Source organism: Cryptomeria japonica, chromosome 7 (genome assembly GCF_030272615.1).
Source record: "Cryptomeria japonica chromosome 7, Sugi_1.0, whole genome shotgun sequence".
NCBI lineage: Eukaryota > Viridiplantae > Streptophyta > Pinopsida > Cupressales > Cupressaceae > Cryptomeria > Cryptomeria japonica.
In genome coordinates, this window is record NC_081411.1 from 122,298,253 (window position 1) to 122,325,449 (window position 27,197).

A 27,197-nucleotide genomic window follows, 5' to 3' on the forward strand; every position below is an offset into this window, starting at 1 on the left:
TTTAGAAATCTATCAAAGCATATTAATCATTATCCAATGTTGTGGTTTCAATTTCGACAAGTTAACATGCATGCAGAATATAGAAGAGAGAGGTGTTGTAATGGACTGCGGTGATTGTAAAAAGCACAAGATGTTTTTGTTGAAAAAGATTAGAAAGTCTTTTGAGGCAATATAATTGATAGAAGTAAAGCCAAATGACATATTTTCCAACACCTTTTCTCCATGCATCGAAGTGAGAGTTTTCGAAGAGCCCACAAACATCCATTAATATTCGATGGGAGGAAGATTTATGTCAGATATTATAGTTGGAAATGCTCTGGTCGACATGCATGTAAAATGTGGAAGCATAGCCGAGGCATGTGAGATATTCGGCATGATGTATCAAAGAAATGCGGTCTCATCATAGCATATACAAAGGTTGAATTTGTTAAAAAGGCTTTTAAAAGTTTCAATAAATGCACTTGCGGGTATAAAGCCAGATTCCAACGTCTTTGCCAACATCCTTCATCTTGTGTCGAGGTGGAAACTTTCAAATAAATGAATTTCATAGTTGTAGACACACATGCAATATATGGAATTGTGAACAAATCAAAAGAAATGTTCAATGCAGTGCAATAATTGTGATTTCACACAAACAGATTGGTTGAAAAGGTTTCATAAACTCCAAATCAAATGCAATTGGCATGTTTGGAGCCATGTTTAATAACCTTTGTTTGCATCTTCTCAAAGGCAACATACCCAAAGCGATTTTCAAAGAAATCTAGAAGCAAAGATAATGCAAGTAAAGTCGAGAAGAAGGAAGAAGCATGTGTTGCAAATGCACACCACTTTTTAACCAACTTGCCATTGGGATATGATACCTATGTTTGCATGAAATGTGTTAATCTCTCTTGGTTAAAAGATCTAGTTTTTCCATTGAGAAGACAGGTTTAGAGAATACTTTGTGCCAAGATACCAATATTCTTCAAAATATGATTGATAGAATATACAATGGATGAATGCAAAAGAACTCAATCATGCTACCATACAAGTCTTCCCATTATGAAAAGAAATGTTCATGAAATAAAAGAATGCTTGATAAATGTAGATACAATTGGATCATATGTCCTTGGAGTCAAAAAGATGCAAATTTGTGTTCTCAAATGGCTTGATGATGGGGAGTTGTTGGTGCAAACTAAGAGACCAAGATAGGTGTTTTTTAATGTCAAGAGCGTCTTTAGAAAGTGTCAGAGAAGAAACTAACAAAGATAGAAAGCTATGTCAACAAGATCAATGATTTGGTTTTTCCTCAAATTTTCCTCAAAATTAACATTTGTTAGTTACACTGTAAAAAGATTTGTGTCACTTATTTGTAACTACAAGTTAGAATTTGGGCATGATTTTTGTAAAAGTTAGGTAAATCCTAACTTGTCTTCAAAAGGTAGTTATTCTAAGTGTTGATTTAGGTAGTTTTCCCAAGTTAGTTATCCTGACTTGTCTTTGTAAAGGGTAGTTATCCCAAGTAATTAACTTAGGTAGTTATTTTAAGTGTTTCTCCTAGGAAGTTATCCTAAGGTGGTTATCCTAAATGGTTAGATTAAGTGGTTACCAAAGGTAGTTATGAGTTGGTTATTAAGTAGTTATTGCACGACACTCATAAATACAAGGCCAATTCATTTATAAAGGAGACAGGGATAGAGGGGAGACTATGGAGAAAGTCTTAGAGAAATAGTTTAATGAATTTTGTGTTTGCACTTGTATAGAAGAGTTCTTGAGATTATATAATTTCATGAAGATAATAAAGGATGCATTTAGTTTGTATGTGCTAGATGTGCTTCTTAAGTTATTATTACTAATCTTTCATATGTCAAATTAGTGATATCTTTTGTCCATGTGTAAATCATCTATCATATATTGGAATGCTTACAGTTCATGCAATTAATGTAATGAAACACAATCAAGCTTTGGTATCTTGGTTTGGATGTGCTAGAGTTACCCATCTCTTCATATGCTGAGATATTTGTGAGTTAAACTTATATTGTGCTTAAATTCCCCTTTGTAATCGTTATCTATTGTGAAATCTCAATCGGTATTTGTATGTCTATTGTTGGGGTTTCTATTTTTTATATTTCTTAGTTCTATGTTTTCTCCTTTATGTACTTTCAGGTTAAATGTACATAAAAATCCTAAAAACCCATCATACGAGGGAGCTTCCCCTCTCAAATGCAGAGGAAGATTGAAGATTGATTGCAATCTCTCCAACTATTGGAATGGTTGTCACTTCTCTTCTGGTGAACAGGGTAAATTTAAAGGAGAATTCACAGTGACAAATCTGTTTACCAACAAACTCCAACTTGAATTCCCTTTGTGGTTTCTCTATGCCCTTTGGTAATCAATTAATGGAGTCTGTACATAGTGTAAATATTCCATTTTATGTCCTGGAAATTGCTTTGGATCAATTTACCTTCATGCCCTAGGTGAGCTCTGCCATAGCTCGGTTAGGAGCATGAATGCTATTTTCATTATTTCTTGCAGGGGTTATCTAATTTGTTAGTGCCAAGTGATTGGTATTGTATTTGGATGTTGGATATTGCTTCAATGTGAGTGTGGAGGTCTGACAGAGTGTAGAGGGTAGAAAACCCCATTGTTAAAAATACATAAACCTTAAACCCTAGAAAAGTGCCATTTTGGGGGCCGTACCTGTACAAACACATAGAACTACCTCATCCCCTATATCATGAAGAGTGTCCAAATGGGTATCCGAATCACCAAAGATTCTATAGTATCATTTGGAAGTTTTTAGTGAAAAAGAGTGAAAACGGTGGAAGGAGGGCTAAAAAGGGCTGTTAGGGCTACTAGCCACTGAAAATAGGAATCTATGAAAGCGATAGAGAAATGAAGGGAAGAAAAATTCTAAACCACATGGTGGAAGTTGAAAAACCAACACAGACCCCTCCTAGTCCCCTGCAAGTGAAGGATTAAGAATTAGACATGTTGGAGGTTGGACTTACTCCTGTGAGTCCTAACCTTGATTGAGTAATTGGAGCAAACAAATTGGTAGAGAGTTCTCCAAAGGAGTTTGTGAGTTGGTGTTGATTAAAAGAAGGAGAGAAGGGCATAAGACAAACAAGGAAGCCCACAATGAGACCCATTCTTAGTGTATAAGCCAAATTGCACTTCTTTGTCAGAATCTCCCTATCAATTTCATGATTCTGAATCACTTTAGGCATGATAAAAGAATTTCAATTATGTTTTATTTTCTATCATCTCTCGAGAATTCCATTCATAATTATTTTGAGAACAAGGAAAACTTGGTTTCATATGAGGTGTTAAGCTTTATGATTATGAAGTATGCTAGGGCTGATGAGGTTAAACACTCCCCTATTATGAGAAACTAGAAATCCTTAGCCAGCTAGGAAGTGCATGATGTTTTAGATATAAAGTTTGGTGAGGAGGGTAGAATTTCTATGGACTGAAATGACATCCATGTTTCAGATGATTCAAAATATAAGCCTTCAGAGGATGAGGGTCCCTTGCGGAAGGCCACACCTAGCACAAATAGTAGAAGGAAAAATCCACCTAGAAGGGCTGAGAAAAAAATGAAAACTCCTATTTCTCATCCCCAAATTTGGGCTGACAAAATCTTAAAAAGTAGAAGACTAGAAAAAAGGTGGAGATTCAAGGAAAAGGGGAAAATAAAATTAAATGTGATATTCCCCTTAATATTGTTAATGCATGATAGCCTCGGTAAGATAAATGATTGAATGAGAGATAAATGAAGTCTCTCATTCAATCATCTATCTTATCGATAGACTATGATAAAGACTTCAAGTTATCATTCCTTCATTTGATGATTACTCTTCAAATTATATATATTCAACCTTACTTGCAAATTTCAATCAATATCAGATTCTTAATCAATGCTTAACTACCGATAATTATCGGTTGTAAATCATACAACATAGAATACCGATTGGTATCGGTTTACATTGTAAATCATATGCACACCGATTAGTATTGGTCAAACATATTAATTGTGTGAACACCGATTGTTATCAGGTTTAGTTTATAACTGCATACATACCGATTAGTATCAGTTGACTTTCTTATGATATACACACCGATTAGTATCGGGTGATTTGTTAAGTTTTATATACCGATTGGTAAATGCAATGATAATTGAAAAAGTGCGATCAAGTGATATCTTGATCGATCATGTCTAATGGACATGACTGGTCAAGGTATTGCTTGATCCTCCTTGAATACATATATCAATCGACATTTGTGAGAAGGACATTGAAATCGATAAATGCTCCTTTCATCTGCAACGTACCAGACAATAATTAGATTTATTATATTAAGATATAACACATACTTGAAAGAAAAGATAACCTTGAATATAACTTGCATGTTGAATTGAAAATTGAATAACATTTACATGGTGTCAGAGCCACTTTAAATCGAACTTGAGGCTATTCAATTTTGTGGAAAATTCAAAAACACCATATATTCAACATCACATTTCTTCTAATGGATAGTGCTATCAGATTCGAAGATAGACTTAGAGGAGGTGATGAATTCTTAGCATGGAAGTTCAGAATTCAGATGATTCTAAAAGAAAATACAATCAAATCATTTGTAAAAATTGAAATTGCAGAACCTGAGACTGAACTTGACAAAACAACTTGGAGAGAGGGAAATGAAAAAGCCATCAAAATCATAGTTGATGGGGTAAGAAATAAGATTATGCCCATCATAAGGAAACATGAAATGACCCATAACATGTTCAAAGCACTTGAAGATGCATTTAAGATATCCAATGCTAGTAGAACCTTGGCTTTAAAAAGAGGAATGAATCATATAGCTATGATCAAAGGAGAGTTAGTCAATGCCTACTTCATGCGGATATCAACCCTAAGGGATTAACTAGAAATCCTTGGATATGAGATCCAAAGCAAAGAATTAACACTAATTGCTCTAGATGGGTTGCCTAGTATATAAGAAAAATTCGTCCAAGGCATCAGTGCAAGGGATGAATTTCCAAAGTTTGATAGGCTAAAGGCATATTGTCTCCAAGAAGAATCAAGGTTAAATAAGAAAGGGATCAAACAAAAGAATATAGATGTAGACCTTCAAGTCCTAAATATAAAATCAAACAAGAAAAGCAAGCAGAAACAATTTAGGAAGAGAAAAGGTCATCATGGTAAGAACACCTTCAAGAAGGACCTTTCATAGATTCAATGTTACAGATGTGACAAATTTGGGCACTATGTTGCCAAATGTCCAGAAAGAGCCAAACAACAAGCCACATTTGCCAAAGCTGGAAAATATAAAAGGGAAGATGACTCCGAGAAGTATGTACTCTATTCAACACTTACAAACCAAGCATCGAACAAGGTTAACTCCTGGGTTATCGACAGTGGCTCATCCAGACACATTACAGGGTTTCGAGAAGTGCTAGACTCCATAATAGAGGAGAATGATGAGAAAGTGACTATGAGAGATGACTCCACACATCTAGTCAGAGGAGTTGGAACCTGCACCATCAAACTAAAGTCAGGTGTATCATTACAACTTAAAGGAGTACTATATGTCCCAGGCGTCAAGAGAAACCTAGTCTCCATATTAGCACTAGAGGATAATATATACAGAGTGACCTTCATCGACAATAGAGTGTTGGCTTAGCCAAAGAATTCATCTATCAAGAAAAATAAAACCATTGGTCAAAGACAAGGCTACTTGTATGAGCTATGCACAGAGCCCAACCTAGCCCTAATCCATGAAACTACAGATGATAATGAAGTTTGGCATAGAAGACTAGGTCACCTGAATTTTAAAGCTTTATCATCAATGGGAAACCTTGTCACAGGCCTACCTAAGTTAAAGCAATATCATTCAGGGGCATGCAAAGGATGTGCCCTAGGTAAAAATGCTAAGGATGCTTTTCAAAATAGTACTAGGAAAACAAGCAAAATTTTAGAGTTAGTTCATTTTGATGTATGTGGACCTATGTCCTTACCTTCTTTAAGGGGATTTTGGTATTATCTAATATTTGTTGATGACTACTCTAGGAAAACTTTGATCTACTTTCTGAAATGTAAAGAATCAGAAGAGATCCTTAATAGGTTTAAGGAATTTAAATCACTAATAGAAAACTATTCCGGGAATAAAATTAAAACCTTAAGAATTGACAATGGGGGGGAATACACCTCAGATTTGTTTAAAGACTTTTGTAAAAATGTTGGGATTAAGAGGGAGCTTACTATACCTTATAATCCTCAACAAAATGGGGTAGATGAGAGGAAAAATAGGACAATTGTAGAAGCTGCCAAAGCCATGATTCTTGATCAGAATCTAAATACTAATCTTTGGGCATAAGCAACCAGAACTGCCATATATATACAAAATAGATGTCCTCACTCTCATCTTGAAGATAAAACCCCTCAGGAAGTTTTTACTAAAACAAAACCAAATATTAGCCACCTCAAGATATTTGGGTGCCCTGTTTATATTCAAGTACCTAAGGAGAAAAGATTAAAATTAGAGCCTTCTGGAAAAAGGGGAATACTTGTAGGATATAGTGAAATCTCCAAGGCCTACAAAATCTATTACAAAATCTATATATCTAGTTAGAGGAATATTGAACTGAGTAGGGATGTAATCTTTGAAGAAGATTTAGCCTTCAAAAGAGCCCAAAGCTCAATAGAACCTGAAGTCTATATCCCTACCCCTAGCATAGATGAAGACCCTACTCCTGAGATTCAGAGGGAGAGTCTTGAGGAAAATGAAGGTGAAACTCAGAAGCCACCTAGAGAAAATTTCAAGAAAAGACCACTATGGGCCACCAAAACTATAGAAGAAGCTCAGAAGTATGTTGCCCCTTCAGGAACTTTCCGAGAAAGCAAAAGGCCTAACAAACTTACCAACTATGTCGCTCTCCTGAATGATCTCTTAAAAGAAGAACCTACTAATGTATCAGATGCACTTAAACATCAAGTATGGAAAGAATGCCATGTTTGAGGAATACCAATCCATTATGAAACATGATGTTTGGGAGATTGTCCCTAGGCCAGCTAGGAAATCTGTTGTCACCTCCAAATGGCTCTTCAAAATCAAACATGCTGCAGATGGCAGCATTGAGAAACACAAGGCTAGATTTGTAGTTAGAGGGTTCTCTCAAAAGGAAGGAATTTATTATGAGGAAAAATTTGCACCTGTAGCCAGATACACCTCTATAAGAACAGTCTTAGGCATTGCAACATCAAAGGGATGGAAAGTTCATCGGATGGATGTTAAGACAACATTCCTTAATGGTGAGATCTTAGAAGAAGTATACCTAGATAAACCTGAAGGGTTTGAGATTCATGATGTAGAGTCTCATGTGTGTAGACTCAAGAAATCTCTCTATGGGCTTAAACAGGCTCCAAGGGCTTGGTATGAAAGAATTGATACCTATCTCTCAAAACGAGGCTTCTCCAAGAATGATGTAGATCCTAATCTCTACTATAAGCAAAACAAAGGTGATATGATAATATTGATTTTATGTGTTGATGATTTGTTAATCACAGGAAAAGATCACCTCATAGATCAGTGTAAGAAAGACCTTGCTAAATAATTTGATATGAAGGACTTGGGACTACTTCAGTACTTCCTAGGTTTGGAAGTATGGTAGAATTTTGATGGCATTATACTAAACCAAGGTAAATATACCTTGGATATTTTGAAGATATTTGGAATGCTAAACTGTAGACCCATGACCTCTCCAATGGAAATAAACATTCTTAAACTTAAGGAAGCAACAACAAAATCACAACCCTCAGATCCTACTCTATATGGGCAAATGATTGGGTCCCTAATGTATCTTGTAAATATGAGACCAGATATCTGTTATGCAGTTAATGCCTTGAGTCAGTTTATGTGTGAACCAAAGGAAATACACCTAGTAGCAGTAAAACATATCATGAGATATCTACAAGGTACCCTAAAACTTGGTCTCAAATATGAGATAGTTGAACTAGATCTACATGGATTCACAGATTCAGATTGGGTTGGAAGTGTAATTGACAGGAAAAGAACCTCAAGGTGCTATTTCAGTTTAGGTTCAGCCATGATATCCTAGATTAGCAGAAAATAATCATTAGTAGCACAGAGTTCCACTGAGGTTGAATACATTGCACCCTCCATGGTTGCTTGAGAGGCAGTATGGCTTAGAAAGCTAATTGTGGGGTTATTCAGTGAACCAATAAAGCCTATAGTTATTCATTGCAACAACCAAAGTTGTGTAAAATTTTTAGTGAATCCGGTATTTCATGACAGATCCAAACATATTGAGATTCTATATCATTATGTACGAGACATGGTAGATAGGAATGTGATCCAGTTGGAATACATTTGTACAGGAGATTAGACAACAGATATTCTTACCAAACCACTTTCAAGGGTGAAAGTTGAGCACTTTAGAAAAGGTCTTTGTATGATTGAAATGTAATTTTCTTTGTACTCCTATGCTTATTAAGAATGTTTATGTGTAAACTTCTTTGTCATGTTAGGACTTTTATGGGTTTAAACCCCCTGTGTTCATGTCTAAGAGGTGACGATCTCTTAAATAATGGACACTTGTATGTAGACATTATATGGTGACGATCTTATGATGTTCAAACTAGTTATCATGTTGGATCTCTCGTATGTCATGGATGTGCCATGATTGTGTTGTGGTAAATTTTTTTCAATAAAATATTAGTGCACATACCACAACTTGAATAAATAGAGAATTTAACTATTTTCTTATACTCATTTCGAAAGTATTGCATGTTTAGGAAATACTAATATCATGTGTTCAGGTGATATCCTATCATCACAAGTTGATGTGATGAACGTTTGTAGCACGTGTTTAGGTGATACTTCATATCATGTGATTAGGTGATATGATTTTCTGGAGAGTCGGATTATGTAAGGAATACTGACCATCATTAGAATTGTGATGCTTGATATGTTGTCTTTCATTTATCTTACCTAGCTAAGAGGGAGTGTTAATGCATGATAGCCTCTGTAAGATAAATGATTGAATGGGAGATAAATGAAGTCTCTCATTCAATCATCTATCTTATCGATAGACTATGATAAATACTTCAAGTTATCGTTCCTTCATTTGATGATTACTCTTCAACTTATATATATTCAACCTTACTTGCAAATTCTGATCAATATCGGATTCTTAGTCAATGCTTAACTACCAATAATTATCGATTGTAAATCATATAGCACAGAATACCGATTGGTATCAGTTTAAATTGTAAATCGTATGCACACCGATTAGTATCAATCAAACATATTAACTGTGTGAACACCGATTAGTATCGGTCAAACATATTAACTGTGTGAACACCGATTGTTATCGGGTTTAGTTTATAACTACATACATATCGATTAGTATCGGTTGAATTGCTTATGAAATACATGCTGATTAGTATTGGGTGATTTGTTAAGTTTTATATACCGATTGGTAAATACGATGATAATTGAAAAGGTGCGATCAAGTAATATCTTGATTGGTCATGTCTAATAGACATGACCGGTCAAGGTATTGTTTGATCCTCCGTGCATGCATATATATATATATCAATCAGCATTTGTGAGAAGGACATTGAAATCGATAAATTCTCTTTTCATCTGCAACATACCAGACAATAATCAGATTTATTATATTAAGAGATAACAAATACTTGAAAGAAAAGATAACCTTGAATATAACTTGCATCTTGAATTGAAAATTGAATAACATATACAAATATGGCCCCCAATGAGCTTGAATGAGACAAAATGGATGTTGAAAAGCTCTTGGTAAATCTGTTCTCTAATCAGGATACATGCATGCGATGGGTTTTTGGTGAAATTAATTTTCTGAAATAGGGGATCAAGGATATTATTGATTCTTTCACTGAGAATCTGACACCTGATAAAATAGATAAACTCCTGAAGCTATCCTAGAAAATTATGGAAGATATTAAGGTCATGAAGATAGAGCATGAGGATAGGATTGATAGGTTGGAGAATGAAATCAAGGATTTAAAGGGTAAACTCAAGGGCTTGGTGGAGGTTAGTAAGGAGGCAATGTATATGGTGCAGGAGCACCTAGGACTTAGGCTAATAGTCTTTTCTCAATTTTAGCTTGTACTGACCCTAGCCAAGTCAGATAGTGAATAAGGACTCCAGGAGGGTCCAAAAGTTAGTGTTTTGAGTCAATGTAGGCCTAGGTTGAGTTCATTCTTCTTAGGTTTGCATTTTTGTGTAAATAGTGGTTTGAGTAGGTAGTTGACTTTCTTGATGGTCAAAAGTGTCAAAACTTGGTATAGGAATTAGGGAGGGTTAAATTAGGATTGGAAATGTTTTAAAAGTCATATGTGATGACTTAGAATAGGTCTCATAGGTTGGTAAGACCAAAACGTGAAAAAGTGCAAAGTTGCAAAAAGTTGCATGACAACTTTTGTCCTAAATTGGTTAGCGATGGAGTTAGGGATTGTCAAACACCCTAGGATGAATCCACATGTGAGAAATTATATAAGTACCCTCTCTTTCATGGTTACGAAGGTTGGAGAATTCATTTTGTGAATTCAACAATCTGAAACTACTCATTTCCAGACTAGTTGGCAGCATTTTTGTTTGTTTTTACTCATTTTTAAATTGAAAATGGATTGAATACATTAATCCATAAATGGATTGATTTTTTTTAGTGTTTTATAGTGTTTTTGGTTCCATTTCAAGTTTTTTAGTTAGTTTACATTAGTGTTTTCTTGCTTTTGTTTACAAACAACCAGTTTTGCCTTGTATATAACAGTTTTATGTAAAATGGTTGCCCCATGAATTCCACATGTATCATCATGGAATGTTGGGACATAAAGGGAAGCAACTTGTATAGTGTACATATCCAGGGAAAATTTCTGGAGATAAGTTTCAATATGACTGTCACCTTGTTCTAGGTGAGTCCAGGAGCAACCCGACTAGAGGAGATAGGGTGAAATTGTTGTGCAAAGTGCAGGGGTGAATTTGAAACCACCATTTAATATTTTGAAGGGGTCAATGAAGTTGGGACAAAGTTTACAATTCAAGGAGGAGCCTTGACAAAGACATTTGATGCCCAAACACCAACTTGACCAGTCACTGTTGGCTAGAAGGCCTAGAAACCCTTCAAAACCCTCATTTTGGGGTTATCACATTGTACGGTGGAGTAAGGAGCCAAAACAAAAAAAATCACTTGGGTTTAGATGAACCATTTAAGGAAATCCAAAATTTTTAGGGTATCTTTTGGACCATTTTCAATCAAGCCCTAAAAAACCGTATTTTGGAGGCCTAATTGGGGCTCATTCCTTGAAGCCCTTTTCTAGGCAAGATGGTGAAATCGGTAAGAAAGCTAATGGTTTCAAACCTCAAATGGACCCTAAATGAATTCAAAACATATTAGAAGACACCGTGACACCCTTGCATCATCTTACAATAGTAGGAGGTCAGTTTGACAAGTTGAAGCCAAGAAAGCCATAGTTGAGCACATGGGAAACACTATGAATTGGTAGGTATCCTAGCCAAAACACTTGAAGAAAAAACCTTGGAGTGGTCAAGAAGAAATCCCTAGAAGAGAATGAGAAGGAGTTGGAGGTCTAGATTGCAACTAGGCCTGGTGAGTTGGTGGAATTGAGCAACACCAACTAGGTGAAGTGTTGAGCAAACTAGGTGTACCCCATCAAATTGGTATCAGAGCCTATAAGATTTGGGCTAGAAGAGTTGATGTCCTCAGTGGAATATATAGGAGACAATAGTATGGTGACCAATGTAGAGTTGGCAAGGAATGTGGATGATTAGGAGGAAGAGAATAGACTCCTGAAAGAAAAGTTGGTTGAATTGGAGAGTAAGCTTGGTGCAATTGAAACCAAGGCAGATGAAGTGTTGGTAAAGGTTGAAGGAGTAGAAGGGAAGGGTAAAGAAGTGTTAGGGATAGACAAAGTGTCTGAACCTGATCCTGTCCTAGAGCAAGAACCTTTCTTGAAGGCGTTGAAAGCCTTGAGTGGTAAATCACTAGAAGGGTTGCCATTGTTCACTGGTAAGATGGAGGCAGAAGTGGTCCTAGAATGGATAGAAGGCATGGAGAACCATTTTGAATGTGAAGGAATAACTGAAGCCCAGAGAGTAAAATTAGCCAAGTCTAAGATGAGAGGAGCTTCTCTTACATGGTGGCAATTTGTGCAAGATGAGAGGAAGAAAATGGGCAAAGCACCCATCTCTTCTTGGAAAGGGATGTTAGTCAAAATCAAAGAAGTCTATCTCCCTAATGACTATGAAGTGGAAATTCATAGGAAGAGGCAAAACTTAAGACAAAAAGACCTTGATGTCAGTAGCTATACGAAGGAGTTTCACAAACTTAGCCTTAGATCTCATGCAGTGGAAGAAGAGAGTCTCAAAGTTGCTAGGTACCTAAATGGTCTACGGTGGAACATCCAAGAAGAAATCAGTCTAATGAGCCCCAAGACAGTTCATGAATCCTATCAACTTGCCCTTAAGGTGGAAGAAAAACTGAAAAGAAGACATGACTCAAGTAGCAATAGGGGCAGAGGTAGAGGAAAAGATAGTAGAGGCCATAGGGGAGGCTTTGGAGGAAGAAGTTCTGAACAAAGAACACAAGGAGAGTCTAAACTCACTGAGTAGCAATAGAGTGGCACTAGTAAAGGAGGAATCAAAAGAGGAAGGGGATCAAATAGTGGATTTAGAGGAAGATATAGTGGGCAAGGTAGAGATTCCACATATTTTGCAACAATGAAGTGAACATACCATTGTAACCAACTTGGTCATCCAACATATAGGTGTCTAGAGAAGGGGTCATCATCACAACGTAGTGAAAGAAGAGTGAACTATCTTTAAGCAGCAAGACCTCAGAGGTTGCCTTAGAATTAGAAGTAGCTGATAAGTTGATGATAAGAAGAACTTTGATCAAAGAACCAGTCAAAGAAGAGCCAAGCCAAAGAATGTCCTTATTTAGGATCAAATGCAAGATTATGGACAAAGTGTGCAAAGTGACCATTGATTCAGGGTCTACAAACAATTTTGTGTAAGAAGAGGTAGTGAGTAAGCTCAAATTGCAAAGGATACCTCACAACAATCCTTATAGATTCACTTGGTTGAATAAAGGCCAACATGTCCTAGTCAATGAACAAGCATGGGTGGATTTTACCATTGGGAGGTATAAGGACAAAGTGTTATGTGATGTCCTACCCATGGATGCATGTCACATTCAAGATTTAGTCTATCCTTGAGGAAGGTGAAAATAGGGCAGCAGGTCCTAACATTCTTTTGGTGAGTGAAAAATAGTTCTTGAAGACACTTGAGGAAGGTAAAGGTATAGGGTTTGCACTAGTAATGAAACCTAAAGAGGAAGACAAGAAATAGTAGCCATATTTGCCAATAGAATTGCAAGATTTGTTGAAGAAATTCAAAGGCATAGTAAGTGATGGACAACTAGCCACCTTACCTCCTAAAAGAGCCATAAGCCATCAAATAGACTTCATCCCCGGAGAATCCTTACCTAACAAGGCAGCTTATAAAATGAATCCCCAACAAAATGTTGAGATTTCCAAGAAAATCCAAGAGCTCTTAGACCAAGGCCTAATTAGGAAAAGCATTAGCCCTTGTGTTGTCCCTACCGTGTTAGCCCTGAAGAAAGGTGGTACTTGGAGATTATGTACTGATTCTAGAGCTATAAATAGGATCACCATCAGATCTAGGTTTCCAATTCCTAGAATAGAAGACCTAATGTATTGTTTAGGGGAAGCCAAGTACTTTACCAAGATTGACCTTAAAAGTGGATATCACCAAATTAGGATTAAGGAGGGTGATGATTGTAAAACAACATTCAAGACAACAGAGGGTCTTTATGAGTGGCTTGTAATTCCATTTGGCTTATCCAATGCTCCAAGCACCTTCATGAGACTCATGAATGAGGTGATGAAGGACTTCATAGGTAAATTTGTGGTGGTACATCTAGATGACATTCTCATTTTCAGTAAGGATAGGGTAGATCATATTAATCATTTGCAAGATGTACTACAAAGATTGTGTGATGAAATGATAACCATGAACTTGGACAAGTGTGAATTTGTTAAGAAAGAGTTGGTTTATCTTGGGTTTGTGTTGTCTCAAGGAAACCTCAAGATGGATCCTAGCAAGGTTGAAGCCATACTAAATTGGCCTACTCCTAAGTCAGCAACATAGGTGAGAAGCTTCCATGGACTAGCTCAGTACTACAGGAAGTTCATTAGGCAATTCAGTGCAATATGTGCCCAATGTTAGACACCATTAGAGGGGGAATGGAGGCAAAGCTTCAGTGGAATGAACAAGAAAACAAAGGTTTTGAAACCTTGAAAGAGAAGATAGCTACTCAACTAGTGTTGGTATTGCCTAGTTTTGAGAAACTTTTCATAGTGGAATGTGATGCAAGCAATGTTGTAGTAGGTGTTGTCCTAAGCCAAGAAGAAAGACCGGTAGCTTTCTATAGTGAGAAACTAAGTGATGCCAAGAAGAAATACTCCTCTTATGATCTTGAGTTATATGCTTTAGTGCAAGCTTTGAGGAAGTGGAGACACTATCTCCTCCCTAATAAATTTGTAGTCTATACAGACAACCAAGCATTGAGTTTCTTAAACTCACAAGACAAAATTAGTCATAAACACATGAAGTGGGTGGAGTACATGCAGGCCTATACATTGACCATTAAGCACGAGAAAGGGAAGTTAAACTAGGTGGCTGATGCATTAAGTAGAAGACTTTTGACAGTCCAAGAAATTGAATTCAGAAGTATAGGTGCTGATAGTTTTAGAAGCTTATACCCAAAGGATGAAGACTTCTCAAATGCCTACAAGGTGTGTAAGGAGTATCAAAATCACTTCCATAGTGAGTATTCTGATTTTACTTTGCAAAATGGACTATTGTTTAGAGGTGGACAACTTTGTGTGCCTAAAGGCTCAATGAGAGAAAATCTCATACAAGAGAAGCATACTGGTAGTCTTAGTGGATATTTTGGAGTCAATAAGACTCAAGAGTTGGTTCAGAGGTATTACTATTGGCCAAGGATGAATTAATATGTAAAGAAGTATGTGGAGAATTGCATAGTTTGCCAAAATGGAAAAGGTACTTCTTCAAATGCCGGTTTAGACCAACCTCTTCCCATACCAAATAGACCTTGGGAATGCATTAGTATGGACTTTGTAGTAGGTTTACCAAGGACAAAGCAGGGATATGACAATATTTATGTCATTGTGGACAAATTTAGCAAAATGGCTCACTTTGTGCCTTGCAAGACTACTTATGATGCATGCCAAATAGCTCATTTGTTCTTCAAAGAGGTAGTGAGGATACATGGTTTACCCATGAGAATTGTTTCAGATAGAGACTCAAAGTTCATGAGTCATTTTTGGAAGACACTTTGGCAAAAGCTTGGCACTAACCTCTCTTTTGGATTAGCCTACCATCCTTAAACAGATGGGCAGATTGAAGTGGTGAATAGAAGCTTAGGAAACTTGTTGAGGTGCCTTACTAAGGAATATGGTCAAACATGGGATCAAGTACTCTCACAAGCTGAATATGCATATGATGACACCATGAATAGGACTACTGATAAGAGCCCTTTTGAAGTGGTCTATGGTGTGCACCCAAGAGGTATTTTGGAGTTGATAGACTTAGGAAGTGTAGTAGCAAGAAGTGGATATGCAAAAGACTTTTCTCATTCCATGAAGGAGGTACATGAATCAGTCAAGCAAGTGTTGATGGACAACACAAGCAAACTCAAGCAAAAAGTTGATGAGAGGAGGAAGAACCTATAATTTCAAGTGGGGGATCTTGTCATGGTGCACCTAAACAAAGAAAGGATACAACAAGGAGTTCCTAACAAGTTGCAAATGAGAAGGATAGGTCCATGTGCCATTCTAGCCAAGTATGGAGAAAATGCATAGAAGGTGGATCTACCTAGTGACATAGGATTGTCACCGGTTTTCAACATAGCAGAATGAATTTCCTACAAGGGACCAATTCAAGGTTCAGATTGTAGTCACTCAGAGGTATTAGATGATGTGAATAACCTTTAGTTACTAGCCAAACCAAATCCAAAGGCTGAGAAGGTGTTGAGTTCAAGGATCGCCAAGAAGACAAGGCATCAAACCTATTGGGAGCACCTAATAAAATGGCAGGGTATGGATGATGCTGAAGCTACATGGGTGCTTGAGGCAGAGTTGAAGAAGCTAAGAATTGATCAAAATCTGATTCCCAAGGAGGTGACATGATTTTCTTTTGTTTGGGAGAATGGTGCAGGAGCACTTAGGACTTAGACTAATAGTCTTTTCTCAATTTTGGCTTGTACTGACCCTAACCAAGTCAGAAAGTGAATAAGGACTCCAGGAGGGTCCAAAAGTTAGTGTTTTGAGTCAGTGTAGGCCTAGGTTGAGTTCATTCTTCTTATGTTTTCATTTTTGTGTAAATAGTGGTTTGAGTAGGTAGTTGACCTTCTTGATGGTCAAAAGTGTCAAAAATTGGTATAGGCATTAGGGAAGGTTAAATTAGGATTGGAAATGTTTTAAAAATCATATGTGATGACTTAGACTAGGTCTCATAGGTTGGGAAGACCAAAAAGTGAAAAAGTGCAAAGTTGCAAAAAGTTGCATAACAACTTTTGAAAGTTGCATGACAACTTTTGTCCTAAATTGGTTAGCGATAGAGTTAGGGATTGTCCAACACCCTAGGATGAATCCACATGTGAGAAATGCTATAAGTACCCTCTCTTGCATGGTTACCAAGGTTGGAGAATTCTTTTCATGAGTTCAACAATCTGAAACTACTCATTTTCAGACTAGTTGGTAGCATTTTGGTTTGTTTTTAATCATTTTGGAATTGAAAATGGATTGAATCCATTGATCCAGAAATGGATTGAGTTTCTTTAGTGTGTTACAGTGTTGTTGGTTCCATTTCAAGTTGTTTAGTTGGTTTACATTAGTGTTTTCTTGCTTTTGTTTACAAACAACCAGTTTTGGCTTGTATATAGCAGTTTTATGTAAAATGGTTGCCCCATGAATTCCACACGTACTACCATCACAATCTATTGGGAAATGAAGGGAAACCACTTTTATAGTGTACATATGCAGGTACAAGTGCTGGAGATGAGTTTCAATATGACTGCCACCTTGTTCTAGGCGAGTCCGGGAGCAACCCGACTAGAGGAGACAAGGTGAAATTGTTGTGCAAAATGCAAGGGTGAATTTGAAACCACCATTTAAGATTTTGAAGGGGTCCATGAAGTTGGGACAGAGTTTCAATGCAAGGAGGAGACTTGACAAAGACAGTTGATGCCCAAACACCAACTTGACCAGTCACTGCTGGCTAGAAGGCCTAGAAACCCTTCAAAATCCTCATTTTAGGGTTATGACATTGTATGGTGGAGTAAGGAGCCAAAACCACACAAAAAAATTGAGGTTAGATGAACCATTGGAGGAAATCCAAACTTGTTAGGGGGTCTTTTGGACCATTTTCACTCAAGCCCTAAAAAACTGGATTTTGGAGGCCTAATTGGGGCTCATTCCTTGTAGCCCTTTTCTAGGCAAAATGGTGAAATTGGTAAGAAAGCTAATGGTTGTAAACCTCAAATGGACCCTAAATGCACTCAAAACATATTAGAAGACACCTCCACACCCCTGCATCATCTCATAATAGTAGGAGGTCAGTTTGACAAGTTGAAGCCAAGAAAGAGATAGTTGAGCACATGGGAAGCACAGTGAATTTGTAGGGTTCTTAGCCAAAACACTTGAAACAAACACCTTGGAGTGGTCAAGAAGAAACCCCTAGAAGAGATTGAGAAGGAATTGGAGGTATAGAGTGCAACTAGGCCTGGTGAGTAGGTGGAATTGAGCAACACCAACTAGGTGAAGTGTTGAGCAAACTAGGTGTACCACATTAGTATAATAGTGCCGAAGGCCTCAACATAGTGAACGAGGAAATTGCCATTCAGAAAGCTCATCTGACTAGATCTGACCTATACTCAGACATCAACCAGGATAAGAAAATATAGGATGTGCAAACCTCTATGGGACACACTACTAGGACCAGGAGCAAAAAAGAGGGAAGAGGTAGTTCGAGATTCATCATGGAGAACTTCAGGAGATTAACAATAGGGTGATCTAAAAGAATGTTGAGCTTATGAAAGCTCGCTCTTAGTTGTTTTTATTTGGTGCTTTTTGTTTCCATTGTGTTTTTTGTGGTTTGACTCTTTGGGGTGCTTCCCCTGTTTCTGTTGATTTTTAGGGGCTGGTTAGACTCTGGTTTAACTTTGTTTATTTATATTGGATTAGGGTTTTAGGTCATTGTAAAACCCATTTATCTTAATAAAAGACTATATATATCTTTTGAATTTTCAAAGCACAGTTTAAATCTATGAGTGAAAAAATGACTACAGTTTTATGCATGAGAATTTGATAGTTTTATGTTAAAAGAGAATGAAAATTTATTTGGAGTTAAAAATAGTCATTGTATGATTCCAAACAATCACCTAATGTGGATCCATTGATTTCAATAGTTTTAGAAAGTGTTAGAAGGATAGAATGAGGATATTTTCAAAGCTTGAGCCCATTTCACGTTGCTAAGAAAGTATTAAGAAATTTTCTTCTTCAAAAGAAAAACGATTTCATCTGTTTATTACTGCAGTTGTCATGTTCTCCACTCAAATGATTCCTTACAATAAATATTACAGATGATTTTGAATAATTACCCCATGACTTGACTTGATAATGTTTTATCAAAGTTTGAATAATTACCCCGTGACTTGACTTGATAATGTTTTATCAAAGTTTGAATAATTACCCCGTGACTTGACTTGATAATGTTTTATCAAAGAAAGTTAAAAGAAATACTGAGGAAGAGAATGAGAAGAGGGCCCATTTAAAGAATGAGAAGACTTTCTTTCTATCAAAATCGCTATCACCTAAAATGATTTCAATCTATTCCCACTTTCTTTTTGCTCCACTACACACAGGGAAGCTTCTTTGTGTAAACATTATCCTTGCTTTTATTTATATATTCCAACACTATTTAATTTTATATTCCAATTAAAGCCTTTGGAAATCCATTATACCCGTCCACGAATTCTCATGGTAAGCAAAAATGTGACATAAAAATAGAATAATTTTTTTTGATAAGACCCGTTCTTCTGCAACTTTTGGCAATTTTTTTTATTAAGATTTTTCCTGCATGGTTTAACTTTAATTCTTTAGTTTGTTTGGTAGACTCTAAAAATATTTATCATCTAAAATAATTATATCTTTTTTCTCGAGTCGACCACAATTCGTAAAGATGATAAAATAAAATAATATCTTCATTATTTTATTTTTTATAATGAAATTAAATAGATAATCAGGTAAGATATTTACTATTTAGTGATTATAAATAAATAATTCATTGATTAAATATTAATGAGATATATTATTTAATCTACCCATTAAATGGTTATTCATATAATCAAAAGAACAAACTCATTTTTAGCACTTCCGTCTAATGAGCTGTAATTGTTTAGTAAATTACTCGTAAGTATATTTTTCAAAGATCAAATGGAGACACTGAGTAGAATATATTCATTCATTTGGTAAGATGTTATAGTTTATCAAATTATTTGTGTTTCACTTCAATGGACAACTGCATGATTATTCATTCATAATCTTGGAGGCAATTGGGTGTGTAGGATTGGATAATTAGCTCACGCACCTCAAGGTCACCTACAAAACAAAAAATAATGTTTCACAAGAGAGTATGGAAACACTAGAGGTTGCTTGATTATTCTATAATGTACAATGATCAATAATGGGTCAATGGTAGGATATCCGCAATTATGAAAAATGTATAAGATCCCTTGCTTATATAGGGAAGGTGAGAGATAGGACTATAAAAGATTTGGACAAACATTTTAGACCTTAAATCAGTTGCAGTTGGATATGTAGAAGCCAAAATACCTCTCGTAATTATGCACATACAAACATTGATTATATGGATGGTTTAAAGGATTTCACTCTGGAACCCTGTTAATTTCCTTGAGAAAGAAATGAGAGAATTCATTAAAGAAATTCATGCTAATGGGCAAAAATGTGTTCTCATAATTGATCCTATTAATGCTAAATCTCATTTTTCAGAATGAATCAACCCAATGTTGTACTAAAAGTATTTGTGTATTTTAGCACGTAAATATGTTCATAACTTAGAAGTTACTAAGTTACATGAGAATAACACCCATATCATTTACTTTCGATTTGGCGAGGAAAGTTGTGGAAGCTTGCACAATATGAGACTCAGAACCTTGTATAACTTCATGGAATTCCTATCAAATTCATGAAGGCCTCCACAATATCAATAGAATGAAAAGGATGATAAGGGAGTGGGAAAAAGAATCAGGGCAAAATTTAGAATGTTTTTAAAAAAATTTATTAAATCTATTGATAATGGATAGACAAGATACCTGAATAAAGTAACATTGAACCAAACTATCATTAACAATTTTACATATCCCATAAAAGTAGAGTAAATTGATCAATACTTGCAAAACAATGTGTAAAGTGGAAAATTGAACCCTAATAACTCCCCACCTAGGAGAGAGAAAGGAGGTAACTAGGCTGATTTTCAATTGGAGGAAATTTACATTCAAAAGAGGGGCTTGAATCCACTAGATCCAAATCCAAGGAAAACAAGGATGCAAATTCCAAGTGGATTGCAAGGGTTATAATGAAATTAGCCCTCTTTTGTAAATGAGAAAGTTGACTTGTTGACTATGCAATAAAGGGAGATAAAATGAGTGAAATAAGGAGCTACCAGTTCTGGATCATGTTGTAATTTCGAATCTGATATATTTAAACTAATACGGATTTGCCTTGTAAATCTAGAGAAAATTCATTGGGACTGTGTTGAAAGTGCACACACGCCTCCGAAAAATCTGCGAAATGAAAAGGATTTTTTTGCCTTTGCAAATGAATTCTAAATCTGAAAATACAATTGCAAACCTGCAATCTAAACACAAAAAAGAGAGGAAGGATAGGGGTTTTCGTCAGTCAAACCCCGGTTGAGGAATCAACCTTGAAAGAAAGTAATTGCAATTTCTTGAAAGTAAATAATGGAAATGTATACCTTGTAGATCTGCAATTTGTTGATGATGGTTCCTTTGCTTCTTGAATGAAATCACAAGTGTCACATGAAATGGAATGCAACACGATAAAACCATAACACACACACATGCTCGCAAATGAATGCTGTAATATTACTCCAAGGGATAAATGAAGAAGACTTAAATGCTTAATGATAATAATGGAGGTTGCCTAGCTTGAACTTCGCCTATCATGTATATTTGCTCATCCATCTATTTCTCCTCTTCATATCTAGGCAAATGAGAGGACCAACTCCCTTTTATACATGTCTCAAAAGATTAATTCATCTCATCAAAGGCTGACATTGGGGCAATTTGAGATCCCAAAGTGAAGATAGGGTTGGGGAGACCTATCTTGGGGCCACCCTAAGAGGGGGGATAGGGGTGCCACACCCTTTTCCTAGGGGGGACAGGAGCACCATGCCCATATCCTCCCCTATCTTGGGGCCTAGACAGGGTCTCAAGGTAGAAACAAGGCTCAAACAGGGAGGGGTTCAAAGGGAAAGTGCAACAAGAGGTCTCAGTTGGGAAGGAAGATGTTGTCACTAAAGTGAGGACCTCAAATGTGGTTAAAATTTCTAGGGTCATAATTCTATGACACTACATTTATCCCCCACTTTAGCGGGAGTATGGATTATGCCAATTCTACTAGTAAAGTAGAAGAAAGAGAGATGACGATGAGAGAGTATGCAGATAAATACCACAAGGAGTATAAGGTGTCACTAATATTGAGGAACAAGGCCCCCAATCCTAGGATCTTAAATCACTCACACATATGCAAGAACACACAAAAAAAAGGGACAAGGAAAACAAGAACAAGACCAAGCACAAAAGACGCACAATAAATATAAGACAATGGACCACAAACCAAATAGCCGAAGAGACCTCGATACTCAAATGTCTTGACAACTTATTGAAACACAATGACACATGCCATCACATAAACACAAGAGATCACATAAAAGAGAAAAGATAACATCATTCATGAACCATCAATAGTAAAAATATAGGTTCATGAGAGGAAGGAGAGAGAGGACATGAATACACACTTTGGCCATGATCCATGAGAAGAAAGGCGAACAAGAAGGAAGCCATGGACATCTTGCCCCTAAAACTAGGTGATCCATGGAGAAAAGGACATGGAAATCTATCCCCGAGAGTCTGTCTGAGTGATCCATGTAAGGGAGGAGATTGAGAAAACCGTTAGTTCCCCTCAACCTTAAGCATGTGTGTGCAAGTGAGGTTTTAAGCACCTCATAGGATTATATGCCTGAGTACGCTACAAGCTATATAGTATAGTACAAGTGTGAAGAAAGACGTGGCATCTCTCTTTAAGAGTCTATGCTCTGGTTTCAAGAATAATCACCTTGCATAAGAGAAAAGCGACATCATATCTCTCTAAGAGTCCATGCTCTGGTTCCGAGAATGACCCACCATACAAGGAAAAAAAGTAATGTCATCTCACTCTAAGAGTTTGTGCTCTGGTTCCAAGAATGAACCACTGTACAAGAGAAAGTGATGACATCCTACTCTAAGAGGCTTCCCTATGGTTCCAAGAATGTCCCACTGTACAAGAGAAAGTGCTGACATCTTTCTCTAAGAGGCTGCCCTCTAGTTCCAAGAATGTCCCACTGTATGATTCATGAGAGAAATATAATACAAAGGAGTAGTGTGGGTGCCCCCCCTTAAGATGTCAATATAGGTTGATGTTGATATCTTAAGGAGAGTAGAACAAGGATACCTACCCTCATCACAAAGAAGGTATCCATAATGCAACAATGTCATAGATCCAAGAAAGAGAGGGAATACTCTTCAAGAAAGGATAAGATAGTTGAAAATAAATATTATTGTAAGTGTAAAGGAGATTCTTGGAGGAGAAGAGATCTTTTCTCAAAAGATATCTCCCTCCAAGAGGAGTTATCTTAGAAAATATAACATCTTCTAAAACAAAGCAAAGGAGAGAACAAGAATGCAATTCTTATTCCTATTTCTAGGTGAAATGGATTCTTAATGAGGGATGACTCACTTTTATCCCCAAGAGGGATGGGTGAATTTATTATAGATGAACATTACCAAGTGTTAAAAAGGTTGTAGTAAAGGACTTACACCTCTTGTATAAGAGAGAACCCTTGAGAAAACTACCAACAATTTTGCATAGGGAATGACATCAAGTAATATAACTCACGCCATTCAAAAAATAGGGAAAAGTGGATCCCTAGAGAAATAGAGAGAGAGAGAGAGAGAGAGAGAGAGAGAGAGAGAGAGAGAGAGAGAGAGAGAGAGAGAGAGAGAGAGAAATCATTTCCCCCCATGTGAAGGGACAATGAGAAGAACTTACACAATTTTCTAGAGATAGATTAAACATAATTAAATACACAATGTACTTTCATGAATGCATGGAAGGAAATATATTAATATATGTACAATACATGTCCCAAGAAGTGGTAACTTTGAAAAGAAGAGAGAAAAAGCATCACATATTCCCCAAGGGAGATTAATCATAAAATCATACCACTGTAAGAAATGATAATCACATATGAAAAATGCAACCCCTAAAAGAAATAATGATACATGAGAAAGAAAGAAAGGTAAAAGAATGAAAATCCTTGCCCACCAAGTGAGGAGAACAAGGAGAAACATTACACCTCTTCTATTGGTGATTATTGTCAAGCGATATACCTTCCTAATGGAACAAATTCTCTCAAGGAAGGGATACATACTTCTCAAAACATATTTCCATGCCAAGGGGCATATCATACTTGCGAATAAGCAAAACCATAAAAGAGGTAAGTTTTCCAAGAGAACGAAAGAAAGAGAAGAAGTGCACAACTCATTAAAGATGCCTCTCTCCAAGCAAAGAGGAAAACCAAAGAACAATTACATGCTCACATAAAGATAACCATATGCAAGAAAAGAGATCTAATAATGAATAATGCACAAAGATAGAGATAAATGTATAGAAAGATGAAGGAAAGTGGACTTCATGTTTCTACCCAAAAGTATGTAAAATTGAAACAACACCACAAATGATAAAAATCCCTCAGCTAAGTTGACTATTTATGTGATAAGGGTGAGGAGCATCATGAAGAGAGAGAAAGTGCTAAGGCACTATTTTGATGTCAAGGAAGACAACTAGATCTATTGTAAGAGAAATTCATGCAAGATCATATTGATTTTTAATAAATTTATTAAATTCATAACATTTCCAAAGAGAATGTGAATATAAATAATGGAAAATGCCATATTCCTCACCTTTCACTTAAGATTTTTGTTCTTCTATTGAGGAGGAAAGGAAATGTTCCTATCATATTTCAACTTCCAATAAATTCTTGCAGCTAGCCTCTCTGGATGATAAATATCGTCTTGACATGAAGGAAAAGGATTGTTAGAAGAGGAAGGATTATTATCCACAACTCTAATTTTTCCACTGTTTATGCCATCTTGAATAGACTTTTAAAAATTAGGGCAATCATCAGCATTATGGTTATGGGTTTGATGAAATGAACAAAAAAGATGTTTTAAAGAAGAGGCATTCTTACGAGCTCTTTTGATTTGTTGTCTTTGAAGATAAGATTAAAAATTTGGAGCCTAAAGAGTTCATCTATAGAAAGAGGAGCATCATTTCATAGGCTTTTTGTAGTAGTTTGTGTAGGAGGGTTTATAGCGACATGAATTCCTTGCTCAAATTTCCCAATTCCTTGTCTTTTAAAACCTTGTTTTGTTATTATATGAAAGCCACGACTATAAGAATGTTTCTATTTGGGTAAGTGCACAAAGATGGTGGTAAAAAAGGGGGGTATAAGTGGACACTTTTTTTTTTTTTGAAATTAGGTGGACCTGAACTTAGAGGCAAAATTTGAAAGTCATCCACTCAAGATATGAAGATAATCAAAGAACAAATATTGTATTAATCTGAATCTAGTTTCCAAACTACTAAAATTTTTCAAAATTGGATAAGATTAAGGGGGTCAAATCCTTCGTGCACGAAAAAATGACCCTATTTTTTTTTTGGAAAAACATAACATAGTGTCTGACGTGCGCATGAAAAAAGTCATAGTTAGATTTAGTATTTTGACAAATCCTTTGGCAGCAAGATAGTTAAGAGTGAGCACTAGAAGATGTGTATTTTTTTGTAATTTGTTGTTGAGTTTTTTTTTTTTTTAATGATTTTTCCAATCGAGCACATCCTGAAAATTCGGTACCTGTTCGTGCACGAAGCATAAGTTGTACTAAACAAATCGAAAATACAATTTTTTTTTTAAATTGTAAAGAATCAAGTGCACTACAATAATATATAAAGTTTTTTAAATTTGGATACCTATATCAAAAGTTATTCAAAAAATGATGCACCTATGTCTGTGAGAACTATGGAGACACTAGTAAAAGAAATTCAATAATAATATGTTATTGTTGTTCAAATTGAAAACAAATTATATGGTTAGAAAGCTTAGAAGATGGGTGAGAATATGGTGGCAATTTTAGAAATACCCACTTTATGAAGTGTAAACCTGATAATGACAAAGTCAATAAACCAAGTTGATAAAATAAAATACGTCAAAAATGAGAGAAATGGAGGGAAATCAAACTTCCAATCCGTAGCTTTGTCATCTAGGCCTATTTCCAAGCCTAAACAGTCAAAAGCACGTACGGTGTACTTATGGTTTAAAAAGCACATACGGGGTATGTATAGTGTAAGTAGTGCATACGCGCTTGTTTCCCTATAAACAGTGCGTATGCGCTATCTTTACTATAAACAACACATACGTGCTATTGTATAATATGATATTCTATGTATAATATGTGTATATACATATAATATATGTAATATATAATATGTGTATAATATGACATTGTATATATAATATGTTTATATACATATAATATATTAAACATATATATACACATGTAAGTGTATCGTCTCTCCCTCTCAAATGCATACAAGGTCTCTCTCTCTCTCTCTCTCTCTCTCTCTCCATACCCCATCCCTCTTTCTCTTCTTCTCTCCCTCCATACCCCACTGCAATTGTGTCTGCACTTCTATAGAAGTCAGTGAATTTATTTCTTATGTGCAACTTCCTCTTTGATTTTTATCATGTATCCTCTCCTAAAAAATTGAATGATGGATTTTTGTGTGTATATTGAATAGGAGGAATAGGGTTTGAAATTGAACAACAGGTGTATTACCATGACAATTAAGGAAACCTGTAGCAATATTCTTCTCGAATGTGTTTTTAATGAGTAGAGTAGATGTGGAAAATAGTGTCAACAAAGCAACATGATGAGTCAGAGTACCTACAATATGTCTTTCAAAAGAAAACAACAGGTAGGAAGAGAAAGAGGGAGAGTAACACAGATGATGTCCTATAGAATGATAGTGGTGGGTATGCAAGAGTTCCCATGTTGTTACACAACGCCTGTCACCTAAAGAAATTAAAGTTTGTTTTATGCATGGCAGTGGTAGTATATGATGATCATCGCTTGTCAAATAGCTTGGAACGGTACATACCCAAGAAAGAAATCAAGTGTGTAATTCCTATAGTCATAATTGAGATTAGTCTTATAACCTTGCAAATTTAATAGCATCATATGTTTTAGAACTTAGGCAGTACTCTTAGGGTTAGGTCAAGCTCTTACACTTTCTTTTTAGTGAAGCCTCGTTGTTTGTTCTCTTGGAGTCTCAGTGTATGATGTTCTATTCATAACTTTAAATTTAATATATCATTTTATTAGCCCACCATATGACCCCTTAGGTGTCATTAGAGGTCATATTGTTTCCTAAGAGGTCATATGGTATCCTGTGACCCCTTAAGACCCCTCCTCTTTCCCTCCCCCCTACTCTCCCCCCCTCTCTCTCTCTCTCCCTCTCCATCCCTCTACCTCTCTCTCTCTCTCCATCTCCCTTCCTCCATACCACTTCTTCTCTCCCACCCCCCTCTTCTCTCTCCCTCTCCCTCCCTCTACCTCTCTCCCTCTCTCTACCTTCCCTCCCCCATCTCTCTCTCTCCCTCTCTCTCCCTCT